Source organism: Cannabis sativa, chromosome 7 (assembly GCF_029168945.1).
Source record: "Cannabis sativa cultivar Pink pepper isolate KNU-18-1 chromosome 7, ASM2916894v1, whole genome shotgun sequence".
NCBI classification, from domain to species: domain Eukaryota; kingdom Viridiplantae; phylum Streptophyta; class Magnoliopsida; order Rosales; family Cannabaceae; genus Cannabis; species Cannabis sativa.
Genome location: NC_083607.1, coordinates 34,346,966 through 34,361,972, shown reverse-complemented (window position 1 = coordinate 34,361,972; position 15,007 = coordinate 34,346,966). Strand labels below are relative to the sequence as shown.

The 15,007-nt window shown below is 33.4% G+C and overlaps 1 pseudogene; it reads right to left on the bottom strand.

The window, feature by feature from the left end:
- Positions 1 to 8,466: 8,466 nt before the first annotated feature.
- On the bottom strand, positions 8,467 to 10,280 carry LOC115697886 (cannabichromenic acid synthase-like; annotated as a pseudogene).
- Positions 10,281 to 15,007: the final 4,727 nt, after the last annotated feature.

Below are 15,007 nucleotides of genomic sequence, written 5' to 3'. Positions count from 1 at the left end.
TAGCTACCTGCCCGGGACCCTTCCTGCTCAAGGCATCAGCCACTACATTGGCCTTCCAAGGGTGATAAAGAATCTCACAGTCGTAATCTTTCACTAATTCCAACCAATGTCTCTGTCTCATGTTCAAATCTTTCTGAGTAAAGAAATACATTAGACTTTTATGGTCGGTATAGATTTCACACCTTTCTCCGTAAAGGTAATGCCGCCAGATCTTAAATCCAAAAACCACCGCGGCCAACTCTAGATCATGAGTCGGGTATCGCTGTTCATAATCCTTTAACTGACGGGAGGCATAAGCAATAACCCGATCGGCTTGCATCAGCACACACTTTAGACCCTGTCTGGATGCATCACAATAAACTACGAACTTTTGGTTGTCTGAAGGCAAAGCTAGCACTGGAGCGGTAATCAATCTCTGTTTCAGCTCCTGAAAACTAGCTTCGCACTTGTCTGACCAGACAAACCGCTGATTCTTCTTTGTAAGTTCAGTTAAGGGTGTTGAAATTTTTAAAAACCCTTCCATGAACCTACGATAGTACCCAGCTAAACCCAAGAAGCTTCTATTCTCTGTCACTGTCTTCGGTCTCGTCCAATCCCTGACGGATTCTATCTTCCCGGGATCCACCTTGATCCCATATTTACTAACGATGTGCCCTAAGAAAGACACCTGAGATAGCCAGAATTCACATTTCTTGAATTTGGCATAAAGCTTGTGTTCCCGAAGCCGTTGCGAAACCATCTGAAGATGTAACTCATGCTCCTCTTCTGACTGAGAGTACACAAGGATGTCGTCGATAAACACCATCACGCAGATATCGAGGAAATCCTTGAATACTCTATTCATCAAATCCATAAAGGCTGCAGGAGCATTGGTTAGTCTGAACGACATAACCAGAAATTCATAATGTCCATACCTAGTACGGAAAGCCGTGTTCGGAATGTCCTCCTCTCGGATTTTCAACTGATGATAACCCGAGCGGAGATCAATCTTAGAAAAGACCATCTTCCCCTGAAGTTGATCAAACAGATCATCGATTCTAGGTAGTGGATATTTATTCTTCACTGTTAGCTTGTTCAATTCTCTGTAATCGATGCACATCCTCATAGTTCCATCTTTCTTCTTGATGAATAAAACCGGGGCTCCCTAGGGTGACACACTAGGCCGAATAAACCCTATGTCAAGCAACCCCTGGAGCTGAATCTTTAACTCCTTAAGTTCAGCTGGAGCCATTCTATATGGGGCTTTGGAAACTAGTTCCACCCCTGGTGCCAAATCTATCACGAAGTCAATCTCCCGCTGAGGTGGTAACCCTGGAAGTTCTTCGGGAAAAACATCTAAAAATTCCCGAACCACCTTGATGTCCTCTGGCCAAATGGTATCTGGCCGAGTGGTGTCCACCACCACGGCCAGAAACCCTAAGCATCCACCATGCAATAATTCCCTAGCTGACATGGCCGAAATCACCGGGATGCGATATCCCCGAACTGAACCAACAAACACAAATGGTTCTTCACTTTCCGGTTGGAAGATCACCATCTTCCGTTTGCAATCAATACTAGCCGAATATTTTGATAGGAAATCCATTCCTAAAATAATATCGAACTCTACCAAGCTTATCTCTATCAAGTCAGCGCTTAACTCTCTACCATCTATTCTGATCGGCATAGACCTAATCCACCTTTTGGAGATAACTAACTCTCCGCCAGGTAATAGGGTTCCAAACCCTGATTGATATCTATCATACGGTCTATCCAATTTACTAAAGATTCTGGCTGCCACATAAGAATGTGTAGCCCCAGAATCAAACGACCGAGTAATACGAGTTATTAACTGAAAGCTGACCTGTTACAACTGAAGGGCTGGCATCTGCATCAGCCTGAGTGCTGGCGAACACCCTAGCCGGAGTGGGTCTCGCCGGAGCCCTCGGTGCCTCTGATCGGAGCTGGGGACAATCCCTCTTAAAGTGTCCGGGCATGCCACAGTGAAAGCATCCCTGACCTTTGCACTCCCCCTGATGGTGCCTTTTGCAGCTGGGGCACTCCGAATAAGAAAACCGGGTCTCTGGACCGCTATGACGACTACCTCTAATCTGGTTACCCCGGATGCTTTTGTTCTGACTCAAGCCACCAGATGCAGTGGATGTTCTCCTCTTTTGGTCCATGGCCGAACCACTACTCCCCCTGCTAAAGCCTGATGCAGGAGGGGTAGGAGCCCCGCCACTCACTAGAGTACTAGCTGACTCCGACATACATCCAACTGCGCCCTCAGCTTGCAGTGCCTTCTCCACCATCTCAGCATAGGTGGTCTTGTCGTCGGTGGTGATCATCAAGTCGTGTTTGATCCTCACATTTAACCCGTCGAGATACTTCTCCTTTTTGCTGAAGTCGGTTGGCACTATCCCCTAGGCTAACCTCGCCAACCGGTCGAACTGAGTAGTATACTCTGTCACACTCATATTCTCCCGTTGGGTTAGGTGGGTGAACTCTTTCCTCTTGGCGCTTCTGACCGCCTCGTTATAATACTTGGCATTGAAGAATTCCTGGAACCTTTCCCAGGTCATGGTAGTGACATCATGGATCTGAGACACCATGTCCCACCAGACAAGAGCGTCTTCTTGGAACTGAAAGGTGGCACACACCACTCTGTCATTCCCGGTGACACCCATAAAATTCAGAATTCTGGTGATCACCGTTAGCCACTGTTCGGCCTTCACCACATCTGGACCTCCCAGAAAGACCGGAGGTGCTTGCTTCCGAAACCTTTCATACAAAGAGATTCTAGGGCTTATGAATTTTCACTAAGCTATGGCTTAATTGTGAAGAAAAGAGATTCTAGGGCTTATTTGTCAATTAAGAGACTTTATTAAGTCTAATTAATAAATATATTAAATAAGAAATTTTATTTGAATATTAATTTTAATTATTAAATAAATAGTTTTGGCATTTAAGTGGTTGAATTGGAAATTATGGCATTTTTGAGAAACATAAGATAAATAGTTGAAAAATGGCAAAATTGCAAAGTGGTAGGGCCCACTTTCAAGGCCGGCCACTTATGCTCTATTTTACAATTTATTTATCAATTTTTTAAAGCCAAATAAGTCAAACCTAAACCTAGAAGGTTTCCTATATATACATAGTGATGGACTCAAAATTGGAAGCTTAATAATTCACTTGCCTTTAGTAAAAAAAAATAAAAAAAATTGAGGCATCTTTTCTATCTCATTCGAATCCTTCTCTCTCTGTTTCTCTCTTCTATTTTCGAACCCTATAGTGATAGACTACATGCCCACACATAAAAAATTTGTACTCAATCATAGTGTGTAAGAATGTGAAGAATCCAATTCAAGTGAAGGAGAGTCGGGCTCAAATCTTTGTGATACCATGCTACAGAAAGGATACTAGGGTTAAAGATCTGAGTGAAATGAGTCATTTAATTCCGCTACAACCAATGTAAGGTTTCTTAAACTTTATATGTGCTTATATTACATTGTTTTAGAAATTCAAATTTTTGAATATTAAATAACATACATGGTAGTAAATCTAGTTCCTGGTAAAACAATAATCCAACACTTTTTACATCCATTTGGTACAAAATAAAATTCTTGTGGCATGCAAAAGCTAACAACATTCCAATGGAATCAAGTCTTGCTACCGGGGCAAAGGTTTCTTCATAATCAATTCCTTCTTCTTGATTGTAACCTTGGGCCACTAATCTAGCCTTGTTACACACAATGACCCCATGCTCATCTACCTTATTTCTATAGACCCATTTTGTTCCAATAACCAATTGATGTGACGGTGTTGGAACTAACACCCAAATGTTGTTTCTTATAAATTGATTTATTTCTTCTTGCATAGCTAGAAGCCAAAATTCATCGACTTCAGCCTCTTTAAAATTCTTTGGTTAAATTTGAGAAATGAAAGCAATGGAATTACACAAGTTTCTAAGGAAGTTTCTAGTAGTGTCACCTTGAGAAGGACCACCTAGAATTTGGTTTATAGGATGAGCACTTTTGAATTTCCACTCATGTGGAAGGTTAGAATTCATACCTTGACTTTCATTTACTGTTTCCACGGGTGATTCCTCTTTGGCAGTTTGTGAAGGAGCATTGGAAGTCTCTCCAATATCAAGATTTTGAACCTCATCTCCCAAACCTATAATATCATCATCTAAACTTTGGCTTGTAGGCGAGTTAGTCTCATCAAAAATAACATGAATAGATTCTTCAACAAAATTAGTTCTTTTGTTATATATTCTATAGGCTTTACTATGAGTTTAATTCCCTATAAAATTCCAACATCGGATTTTGCATCAAATTTTCCAAGGTTATCCTTGGTGTTTAAAATTTAGCATTTGCATTTAAGAACTCTAAAATAGCCAATGTTGGGTTTTCTCCCATTCCAAAGCTCATGAGGGGTTTTATTCATGTTGGGCCTAATGAAAACACAATTCAAAATATAACAAGAATTACTGATGGCCTCGACCCAAAAATATTTTGGTAGTGAGATTTCATTTAGCATCGACCTAGTCGTTTCTTGAATTGTTCTATTCTTCCTTTGTACAACTCCATTTTGTTGTAGATTTCTTGGAGCCAAAAAGTTATGGTTAAAACCATGTTCATCACAAAAAAATTCTAAGGCATCATTGTCAAACTCACCACTGTGGTCACTCCCAATGGAGGTAATAGAATATCCTTTTTCATTTTGCACACTCTTACAAAATTTGACAAGATTTTCCAAAACATCACTTTTAAGTGTCAAGAAAATAAACCAAGTAAATCTTGAAAAGTCATCAAAAATTACAAATGCAAAGTATTTACAACCAAGACTAGAAATTGTAGAAGGTCCAAATAAATCAATATGAAGCAATTGCAAAGGTGTAGTAGTTGAAATCTCTTTCTTAGAATGAAAAGATGTTTTAATTTGTTTTCCAAATGGGCTTGCATAACAAAGTTTATCTTTGACAAAGGAATAGATGGAAACCAGTAACAAGATCTTTTCTAACTAATTTTGAGATAGAATCCATACTAGCATGTCCTAATTTTCTATGCAATAACAAAGATTAGGACATAATTGACTAATACTAACGGTTAAACATTTATTTTTACTATCAAATGAATCAACATCAATAACATACACATTATCCTTCCTTTCTCCAAGGAAAATAACTTCATTGGTTGAAGCATTTTCAATGGAGCAGTTTGAGGATTCAAACATAACACGAAAACCTGTATCACATAATTGACTAATACTAAGCAATTCATGGAGGGTATACGTTACCGACATCACCAATTCCTAAGATTTTCCCTTTTGAACAGTCTCTAAAAGTGACAAAGCCACCTTCCTTGCTTTTAAAGCTTGAAAATCTTGATGGATCATCGGTCATATGCTTTGAACATCCACTATCCAAGAACCATAAGCTTTGACTCTTTCTTATTGATTCCTACAAAAACAAGTTCATTTGTTGGCTTTTGGTACCCACATAATTTTTGGTCCTTTCTTGTTATTATAGAACCCTTTGGTACCCATTTAGTGTTGCCTAGACATTCATATTTCTTCACATGACAATAGGAAATAGTATGGCCATCTTAGTTACAATATGAGTATGTAAAGTGAGGTACACTAGATGATTTCACAAAAAAGTTTCTTAAGAACTTTTATTTTGTACTAGGATCATAACCAATGCCACTTTTTGAAAAACCACATGATTGGCTTCCTAGCATAAGATCATAACCTTCTTTACCTCTAGTGAAAGTATATATGTCATTCTTTAGGCTTTTCACGTATGCATTTAAATGAACAATTTTTTTCTTATATGAAGCACATGTAGCACATTGAGACATACCTAAAAGTTCCTCTCATTTATTTTCAAAATCTTAATTTCTTTTAGAATCATGTTGGTCTTCTCTCTAAGAGTTTTGTTTTTAACAAACGATTTACCAAAATCATTAAATAGTTCCTTAAATGAATTAGACAACTCATCATATAACATATCTAGGTTATCATCATCATTTTTACTATCACAATCATTTTGGCTAGAAATGCTTACCCCATCATCGAGTGCCAGCATGCACATGTTTGCTATTCATTCTTTACTTCATCTTCGGAGTCCTCTTCATCACTATTGAGCCATTCCGCCAACATTGCCATTCCTTTGTATTTTGTGAATTACTTGGAAACGCCATGCTCTAGATAGTGAAATCTAATCAAATAAATTGACCCTTTCCTCTGATATCAATTGTTAGCCGAAGAAATATTTTTAAGAGGGGGTTGAATTGGAAATTTAAGCTAATTTCGGTAAATTGAAAACTTTTAACACAAAACTATGCAATTTAACACTTAATCAAATAAATGCAAGTAATATGGCAAGAAATAATGTATAGCAAATAATCAAACTTTTAAAGTAAAGAGTTTAAGGGTAAGAAATTTCAAACTCTCGATTTTTACAAGGTTCGGTAGAGCTAAGCCACTTATGTCCTTGGTCTTCAAAGCTATGGACCTAGCTTTGAGTTCCAACATCGAGCCAAGTTAACAGGCTTGACTAACCCTTACAATCAGGAAATTTTCACCAAGGTGTTTCCAAACATCTTACAATAGTTTTACAACGCCAAGGACTATTAACCTCTTTCTCAGATTGTTGTAGTGACAATCTCGCTATAACTGAGTTATTTACAATACAAGTGCCAACCTCACCTCAATCACAATATGAAATTGTGTTTGAAATTACAAACAAAATCACTCTTGAATTATGATAATACAATAGAAACCTAGATTGATAAACAAAAATTTTCGCTCAAAGTATGTGAAAAGTGTTTGTTGGATTTTAAACTTGGAAGCTCATTAATCTCACATGAATATGTTAGGTATATGATATAAATGCTCATTTAACTCCTATTTTTGAGTAAAAATCAAGTTTATATAGTGTTGGTGTGAAAAGTAGCCGTTTATAGCCGTTAGCACGCATTTCAAAATAAATCTTGGGAAAAATAGACTTCTATTTTTAAAACAGAATACCTATTCTGTGAAAAACGGACTACCTTTTTGAAAAAAGGTAGGCTGAAAATCAGGCAGTTTCAAAACATGCATTTTTCGACACTATAACGTGGATAACTCTTTACTCGATTATCTATTTTTAAAAATTCTAATTTTGTTCTCTTAGTTAAACAAAATGTGATTTAGAAATTCAATTAATTTTTTTTTTGAACCATCAAGTGAGAAAACTTACTGCACAAGTTAGTGAGTGGGCCAAAATTTGTACTTATAAACCCTACTGTGCTATGCAAATCACTTTAAGAAGACTGAAGTAAATTTATACCATTTGATTTTGTGTAGTGTTGATGTAGATGAGCTTTCTAGCTTGATTTATATGTTTTGATCCAAAGTGTACTTTTCCTGAGAGTAGACTTTTACTTTGAGTTTCAGGTTGACTTTTGACTTTGAGATTTTGAAGACCTCTTTTGAATAGGGTCTTGAGTTGTTGATCCCTTGATGAATCTTTTGCTCTTGATATGCTTGTTGAATCCATTTTTAGTCAATTTAAGGAGTTTGGTAAAAATACCAATTTTTCTTGAAAAATTTATTTAATAACAAATAATAATTAAATATTTGTTAATCATCAAAACAAGGAGAGCTCTTGGCTATTGAGCAATCACACAACTCACACTCTCAATTGGGATTCATTTACCATACATTCAGATTGTTTGGTGGAAAATTCAATCTTTAAAATGTGACAATTGGGTCAAAGTAATGAATCGGAATAGAATGGAAAGAAATAATTTTTGATTCATTCCTTTATTTGGTTGCATTTTAAAGTATTAGAATATTATTCCAATAAAATAAGTTTTCCATCATTTTGGTGGGATGATTATACTATTTTGAATTGGAATGAAATATTATTCCAATGCAAGATGATAAAATATTTTATAATTTTTTTATCAATTTTTGTAATACATTTTAAATTCTATACTATTTCATTACTATTCCTATTTTCATTCCCATTCACATTCTTATTTTTTTGTTTTCATTCCTCTCATGTAAATACTACCTTAATTATGGAAGAGTTCTTGAAGGTTATCTAAAGTTTTCTACTCTATAATATAAGTTTGTATTTTGAATTATGTTAATCTTGATTGTCTTGAGTTTGTAGAAATTTTGGTTGGTAATGCGAGAGCTAGCTTGTTGAATTTCTAAGGAGAGGGATATGTGGATCTCAAACATTTTTATCATTAATCTAATTGAACCAAAAGTTCTTTAATAAAGTAAAATAAGATTATAACTTATCTACATATACTCAAAATTCTAAAAGTAACTCTAGATTATAATTAAAAAAAAAAGTCAATACACAATATTCTTTTACTATAAAACTTCAATTATCATTTTAAGAACACGTACCAAAAATTTTACTAATAAATATATTATAATGTTCTAATCCATGAACATGTAAACTAAAATTGTTCCATAAACATATAAGCTCAAATAATATTATTTTATTTGCTATTGAAATAAGAAAGACAATTTATTTTATTACATATATCTTATGATAGTCTACACAGTTGTAATGTAGATTTTCATACTTGGGAGCATACATAGTATGGGTAGATAATTAATGATGACGCGGTGGAAGAGGTGGGATACTTTGTTCGTTTCTAAAAAAATTATTGGGATCAGCTTTGGTTTTCACCTTAACTAACCTGTTAAAATTTTTACCAAAATACTTTTCACCCCAAATACGTGCTTGTGTGTAATTATTAGGACTCTCAGGATTAGTTTTTCCTAAATCAAGGTCCCTATAATTGAGATACGCCAATCTTGGATTTTGGGACACATAAGGAGTTGTGAAATTATAAACACTTCGAACCCAGTTTATATGCTTTTCGTTATCTTCTTGCTTCTCCCAGGTAGCAGTGTACCAAAGTTCATACATTATTCCAGCTCGATGAGGGAATGGAATTGCTGATTCTGAAATCTCATCCATTATACCACCGTAAGGGTACAACACATACATCCCAACTCCTACCTCTTCTTCATATAATTTTTCCAAAATTTTGACCATTACAGTTTCAGGTATTAGTTTCTTAACATAGTCTAACTTAATTGAGAAAGCCGTCTTCTTCCCAGCTGATCTATCAAGCAAAATTTCCTTTTTAAAATTAGCAGTGTTGTAATTTACAACACCACTGTAGAAGATGGTTGTATCAATCCAGCTCAATTCTTTGCAATCAGTTTTTTTAATACCCAACTCAGGAAAGCTCTTGTTCATCAAGTCAACTAGACTATCCACTCCACCAAGAAAAATGGAAGAGAAGTAACCATGTACTGTAGTCTTATTCTTCCCATGATTATCTGTAATATTCCTAGTTTCTGAAGTGAGTCGTGAGCATTAAATCTTTGTCATACTTGTAAGCAATATTTTGCCATTTGTTAAATAACTTGACAAGCCCATGTATCTCCATGTTCTTTTTAACACTGAATATAGTAGCCTTTGATGGGACAACAACAAGTTTGATTTTCCATGCTGCAATGATTCCAAAGTTTTCTCCTCCTCCACCACGTATAGCCCAAAATAGATCTTCTCCCATGGATTTTCGATCTAGAACTTTTCCATCAACATTGACTAAGTGTGCATCAATGATATTATCAGCCGCAAGGCCATAATTTCGCATCAATGCTCCATAGCCTCCTCCACTAAAGTGTCCACCTACGCCAACAGTAGGGCAATACCCACCAGGAAAACTAAAATTCTCATTCATCTCATTGATCCAATAATAAACTTCTCCAAGGGTAGCTCCGGCTTCAACCCACGCAGTTTGGCTATGAATATCTACTTTGACCGTATGCATGTTTCTCAAGTCTACTATAGCAAATGGGACTTGAGATATGTAGGACAAACCCTCAGCATCATGGCCACCGCTTCGAGTTCGAATCTGCAAACCAACTTTCTTGGAGCAGAGAATACTGGCCTGGATATGGGAGACATTTGAAGGAGTGACAATAACGAGTGGTTTTGGGGTTGTATCAGAGGTGAATCTAAGATTTTGTATTGTCGAATTCAGGACAGACATATACAATTGGTCGTGTTGAGTGTATATGAATTTTGGATTTGCTGGATTGTTAGGAATATATTCCGAGAAGCATTTAAGGAAGTTTTCTTGAGGATTAGCTATTGAAATTTGGATATTGAATGAGAGAAAGAAAAATATTATTTTGCAAACAAACCAAAAGGAGAATGTTGAGCAATTCATTTTTCTTCAGTCCTAATGATATTTTGAATTATTATGAATAGAGAACTATCCTATTTATAATATTATATATTGGAGTTGGGGCAAATGAATTGACATAAATATTTTATAATTTGATAGTTCCTTTAAATAGTCAGATGCGATAAAAAAATAAATTAACTAAAATTAGGCACATTTGTTAGGTGAAGCCCTTATTTAAAATAAATGTACATTATACATTGAATAGTTTGGCATCATTTAAAATTGGCTATTGGAAAAAAAACAAGAAATTGACTATAGTAGCTAGTTTGTGGGATATAGGTGTGATGTCGCCCAATTAGTTATACTTCGGTCACGATAGTAAACAGATTATATGTCGTATCCACAGGGAGGTAATGTACCACTTAAGATTAGTATAAATAGAATATGGTAAAAATATAAATAAATTAAAAATAAGAAAATAATAAGTGAAAGGGTGTTATCAGATAAAAAACTTGGTAAGGTAGAAATATAGTCATGCAAATCCTATTCTAATACCGATATTAATTCAAAACACAGTCTTAATTCTACCCCATTAATTACAACTAGAAGATGTATATAATAAAAGCGCAAATTAAATAATCTTAAATAAATTGAATCTTACCTCTAACTTAACAGCATATCATATTATATATCATAAATCGACAAAAACCAATGTTGGCAGAATGCAGTAAACGACATACAATATAATAAATACATCAAAATAATTAATAGCCTAACTTACATAAGAAAAACATGACTGAACTTATATAAAAGATACTATTAAATTTGGAAGAAAAATTATCAGATGAAGAATAATTTAATAAATGAGATATGGAGATGAAGAATAATTTAATAAATGAGATATGGAGATGAAACACATAGGAATCAATATCAATATTAAAAATAAGAAGTACAAAGCTACACTCTAACCTCAGCAATATTACTATTTTAATACACTCATTTTTGTCACTAAAATAAGTATAAATAAAATAATAATAGGAGAGAAAAATAAAATAGCAAAATGTATTTTCTCTACTCTAAAATCTAATAAATTTTACAATAAAAAGGGTGTAATTTATAGTGAAAGTTGGCTCTCCAAAATTGTATTTTTGTGTACCATTTAGTGGGCTAAATGGCACAAAAAACTGACTGTAGTGGTAGACGATAATATGGGAGACACTTGGCGAGATGGTGGAGAAAGTGGAGCAATTGGTGAATGTGACCTACGCTCATCAGATGATTGTTGGGGGAGTGGGAACAAACATGACTTTCTTTGCTGAAGTCCACTCCCATGTTCAAATGAAATGAAATAGTGCCAATTATATGATATTGAGATGTTGTGTGAAGAGTGGACTCTTGATCACTTGGATAAATATCTTGGGCTTTGACCTTGCTTTGGCCCACTTGAAGAAACGAGTTTGTAAAAGGACTAGGCAGTTTACACGTGATTCATCAAGACCATTATATTCCTTGACACTATTGTTAATTTATAGTAGAAATTAAATAGTATATGGAAAAATTATAAGAGTTAACATTTTTATGGCATAAATAAATAATGTTTTGGGGTTATGGATATTTTAGTTTTTTTACATTAATATATATTTTTTTATGCCATATTTTTATAAAAAATTGTAAAAATCCCATAGTTTACTTTTTTTTTATATATATATATATAATATTAAATTAAATGCTTGACTCAAGCTAAGTACCAATGGCGGTGTCTCTGTACGTGTGTGGAGAAAAGCAGTGGGATCGAATGATTAGAGTTGGCAATAGGTGGGTTTCCAGGGCCAGTTGATGAGATCCCGACCGTTAGATTTATTGTCAGAGATGCAATTTCAGTCCTTGAAAATCTCTTTACGCGTATGGTCGTACCTTGGGGATGTCCCAACCGGGTCACGAATCTAATTTTGATCCGAGTAGTCACAGGATTCAGGTGAAGCTAGGTTGGATAAGCCATTTGTTTTGGAGAATTAAATTGATCGATGATGAGAATGCAAAGGAATTGAAATAGTGTTTCTTATGGAAGAGAGAAGGAGAAAGATGAAGACAAAGCAGATAATAAAAACAAAGGGGAGTAGAGGAACCTTCTTATGGTAGAGATTGAATATTATAATATCTGCCATAGACATCGTCACAGCGTCAAAAGTAAGAACTAAGAAAATTTTCTAAAACATGCAACAATTAGTAGATTTATTGAATAAATTTCAAAATTCAAAGCATTTTTTGGAAAGAAAAGAAAAATGTGCAATAGTATAGAATATCTTAGGATGCTTACTTCTTCCACTGTAATTCTAAAAAACTAAGGACTTTCTCTTCCTCTAATTCCCATTATATCACTCTAGAATTGCTACTAGATATTATCAAGTATAAAACTTTTCAATTCAATAAGATACCCATACAATTTTCAGTAGCAAAATATTATCAAATTTAACATCACAATATAGCTAATATAAGATCTTTTTGGTTCAACCACACCCATTTTTATATTAAAATGTCAGAATTTTCGGGCTCAGTTCACCAAATATAAGAAAAATTTTAGTTTTAAATACATGACATAAATTAAAAAGACAAAAGAGGCATAGAAAATACCATATCTTGCCCATAATTGAGGTTCAACTCCTTTGCATTCCAAGATCAAGAATGGAAGCCTCCGCTTCAATGCTTTCAAATCTTGGTAGTTTTTCTCTACAAATGTTCTGCCAAATAAAAGAGCACAAATCATTTTTGTAAGTCATTAACAAAAGTCTTTATTTTGAGTTAATTATGTGTTATTATTTGTTAATCTTATTTTTTTAATAAAAATAATCAGTTTCATTATCTTATATTTTTGAGTTATTTGTGTGATATAATTTGTTATGGAACCGGTTCTGTATATATTTATGCTTTAGTATTTTTGGAATTGATCCCCAACTTTTCTTAAGAAAAACATTATAAGCAATTTTATGAGGTATTATGTGTTATTTATTTTTGTTCATTTGTTGTGGAACTCATTTTTTTTTTTTAAATTATATTTTAGTTTCTTCTTTTTCTTTTAATTATAACCAGTTTGAATTATTCTGTGTTATTTATTTTTATTCATTATGTTATAGAACCGGTTCTATTTTAATTATAACCGGTTTGAGTTATTTGTTTTCATTTATTATAAGACTGTTATAAAACCAGTTCTATTTTAATTATAACCGGTTTAAGTTATTCATTGCTATTTGTTTTTATTTATTATAAGATTGTTATAGAACCCGTTCTATTTTAATTATAATTGGTTTGAGTTATTTTGTGTTATTTGTTTTTATTGTTTATGCTATAAAACCGGTTCTATTTGAATTATAACCGGTTTGAGTTATTTAGTGTTATTTTTTTTTATTTATTATAAGATTGTTATAGAACCAGTTCTATTTTAATTATAACCGGTTTGAGTTATTCATTGTTTATTGTTTTTATTTATTATAAGACTGTTATAGAACCGATTCTATTTTAATTATAATTGGTTTGAGTTATTTTGTGTTATTTGTTTTTATTGATTATGTTATAAAACCGGTTCTATTTGAATTATAATCGGTTCAATTTTAATTATAACCGGTTTGAGTTATTTAGTGTTATTTATTTTTATTTATTATAAGACTGTTATAGAACCAGTTCTATTTTAATTATAACCGGTTTGAGTTATTTGTTATTATTTGTTTTTATTTATTATAAGACTGTTATAGAACTAGTTCTATTTTAATTATAATTGGTTTCAATTATTTTGTGCTATTTGTTTTTATTTATTATGTTATAAAACCTGTTCTATTTGAATTATAACCGGTTTGAGTTATTCATTATTATTTGTTTTTACTTATTATGTTATAGAACTTGTTCTATTTTAGTTTATATTTGAGACATTTAACTCCGATGATTTTTTCAATATCGGTGATTTTTCCAGCGACTTTTTCGATACTAATGAGTTTTATTGAATTATTTATTTTAGAAATTGATTTTTAAATTTAATTAATTTAAGGAGCCAGATTATAATTAATTTTTAGAACCGGTTCTATTGATTAGTTTGGTTATCTATAATTAATTGTTTATTATATATTTATTTTATTATAATCAATTTTTATTATTATTATTATTTATAAGTATTCATATTTTATTGATCACTAAATTAACAATTATATTTTGAATAGTAGAATTTAAGTGTATATATTTTAATTTATCATTATGAGCATATGTAAATCTTTGTGAAGAACGAATACACATGTTTCGAAGATTATGTAAATCTTTGGAGTGAATGAATGTTCTGCTTTGTTTTTTAGTTATATTTTTGTATTTGATTTTTTTTATCGATTGCTTTTCTGTGTAGTTGATTGTTGTTGATTAATTCACGTTTGTGATTTGCAAGTTGCTAAGATTAAGCTGTTGATTATTGGCCGTCATTGTTTTTTTTTTTTTCAGTTTGGCTTTGTTCTTGATGATCGGCGATGGCAGTCAGACATAAGGGAGATGATCTCCATGTTGGAAATATTTTACCAGGATCTAGATTTACTACCATGTATGTTTCATTAACATCCTAATATGAATTCTAAAATAATGAAATAAACAAATATGGGTTCAAGAAAACCTTACATTGGGTGCTGCGGAATATAGTGACTCCTTCCGTTCAGATCTCTAGTGCTTGATTCCTTTCTGTAGCAGAACTTAACAAGATGCGAACTCGGATCTCTTTCTCTCATTCATTGATGCTGATTCTCCTTCTTGTTGATTGGATTCTTCACAATCTTCCACACTAT